This window comes from Protopterus annectens, chromosome 3.part0, assembly GCF_019279795.1.
Source record: "Protopterus annectens isolate FY-2018-M chromosome 3.part0, PAN1.0, whole genome shotgun sequence".
Classification (NCBI taxonomy): domain Eukaryota; kingdom Metazoa; phylum Chordata; order Ceratodontiformes; family Protopteridae; genus Protopterus; species Protopterus annectens.
In genome coordinates this window covers 1,146,129,480-1,146,132,244 of record NC_056731.1, presented here as the reverse complement: position 1 = coordinate 1,146,132,244, position 2,765 = coordinate 1,146,129,480, and positions in this window count along the sequence as shown.

Sequence of the window (2,765 nt, the reverse complement as noted above, 5' to 3'; positions counted from 1 at the left end):
CTCAGTGTTGTGGAACACTTCTGGCTATAGCTATAAATTGTGTACCCACACACAAATTGGTTCAGCAATATACCCATAGAGAAAACAGAAGCTCTCCTTTATGGATAGCAAGATACAAGCAGTGAAAATGTTTTTAGTGCCTTTAGTTTTATATGAGAGTCAGGCATATTTTTATCAACCAGAGGAGCTGTGGACAATAATAAAAAGAGTTGAAGGAATTTATCTGGAAGGGGAAGAAGGCAAGAGTTAAGTGGGCTCCTTCCAACACATCAAGGAGGTTTAGAATTAGAGACAATTTATTAGATTAAGCATGTTAACCAGTGAACATGACATTTGCTTTTGATGCTCACATTTTAATATGCTATTAGATAGGGGTCACAAAGATTTTGTACATAAAATGTGGAAAAGTTTTTAATTTGAGAGGTACTACATTTATTCCCATTCTTATAAGAAATATGATCTATCACAAAATTTACAAAGTATATGCAATATGAAAGAAAATAAGGGTACATTCAATACATCTTTTTCATTCCCAATTTCTGTAGATATGAAAGACATCAAGGACATATTAACTGGAAAATTATTAAAGGAAATGAAGACTAAGTGAAATGTTTTAGGCGACAGACCCTTATACACACATAAAGGAAGTAGCAATTTAATGTCCATTTAACAGACATTTAGTAACAAAAGAAATACAAGAAATAAAGACAACTTAACATTACACACTTAAAAAAATGTAATAAGTGTAAATACTGCAGCTTTATAAGTGATTCTTCTAATGTGTTTATTAAAGGTATTAATAAACAGATCTGGGCAAGTGGCAGTTTTGACTATTATTCTAGTGGGGAAAAACTATTGGGTCTATTCCTATTTACATTCTACTATGTGAAAGTTTAGTTGCTTTTTTGTTAAAGTTGAGAAATGCATATGTTCTGTTTCTGCTACTTGCTTTTTTGGCTTAGGATTACCTGATCTGAAGGGCTATTTTTGAGCTACACAGTTTAGGCTCATATACCTCTCAAAGGAAGAAGGTAGTAACAATTCAAAATGGCAAGTGATGATAATGATGAAGTGGTGGTGGTGGTGGTGGTGGTGGTGGGGGTTCAGAAAATAGACTGTGGAATTTTGGATGCAGATCCTTAAGGATAACATCAACCATACAGATTATTACATTAATAAAACAGATAAAAGTATTCTAAGAACTAGGCCAACATGAGAATGGAGAAAGGAGCTTTTGCCAACACGGATGACTGCAAGTAGTGTCACAGAGATTAGGTAGGAAGGGGATGGAATGCACTAGAGAAAACTAGCAAAAGAACCAAGTTATTGGGAGCAAGTAAATAGACAGGGAAAGGTAACTGAGTGGGATGAGGCGAAGACGATGATTGGACTGCAGTACAGAGACTGCCCTCCCTACCAGGGACTGATAATGTACAAACAGAAACAGACAGGGGAATCTTAAGTGAAACACTTGCTCTATAGAGTTATTAGTTGGATTTAGAAAAGAAGCTGCACTTAAAAATGTGCAATTAGTACGGCATATAAAATATCGCATGATAACTATAAGAATCAATCATAAGAGTTTCGAAAAGATTTGGATGAGACTGGAAAAACAATTTACAAGAGAGCAAAGGGTATAAAAAAGTCCAGAATATTTAGGGTTTTTGCTTGGACATGTTTGTGTAGGTATTTTTTTATATCTCAACCAGACTTCAAAGAATTTTTCCTTAGAAAAATTGCAAATGTTGGAAGAAAGAGGTAATTGAGAACATATGTTTTGGGAGTGTAATCAGTTGTCACATTTTAAAACTCTCCTACAGAGTACTCTACCAGAAATATTAGGTGAGCAAATTACTATGTTTTAACTAAGGAAATAACTGTGTTGAGCTTGGATACACGATCTGAGTTGCCTAGACATAGTAAGGAATTATTAGAAAATGGAAATCAAAGTCTAAACCAACTGTATTTGAAGTACTGATGATTATAAGAGAGATAAAAGAACTGGAAAATTGACCTTTAAAAAAGGAAGAGTAAACTGCATAGATATAAATGGAAATTGTGGGAAGAATATCTGTACAATAATTTTTAAGAGGAGGCGAAGGGAGGTTTAAGAAAAAGCAGGAATTCAGCAAGTTATGTAATACTGGTACCGATGATAGTTACAAAGAAAGAAAATGGCTCATGTATAATATATGTAAATGAAAAAATGTTCATATGGATTGTTTTCTTTACTGTTAATATATGCCTATGTCTTAAATGCTAACTTGACAAAGGTGTTTAAAAACAAAAGGAAGGACTTTGTGAGAAACCCACTGCACTGGAAGATAGGAGAACCTTAGTTTCTCTCAAATACCTGGGGGGCAGAGAAGGCTCGGACTGCAAAGCTTGCATGATAGCTCAAATTAGTGCATGAACAGCAATCCCACAACAGAAAATATTTAGTGACCAGACCCATGAGGCCCATCTACCAACCGATCAAACCCAGCTACTTCCTACACCCATTGGGGTAAAGATCCAAACCTTCCAGCTAAAGGAGGAATTTTATCAGAGTTGTGGAAAAAGAGGACGTTTCTCTTAATAGTAGAAAAGTGGATATATGCTGACCTGGATTACTTACTGGGAACTCACCTGCAGAGAAACAAGTTTATTCTGGTCTTTAAAATATGCAGACAGATGCAAGGAAGTTGAGAAATAAGAGTTGGGAAAATAGCAGAAGTTTTCAATACTCTCAGGGCAAGATACTAATACGGAAAATAAACCAGCGG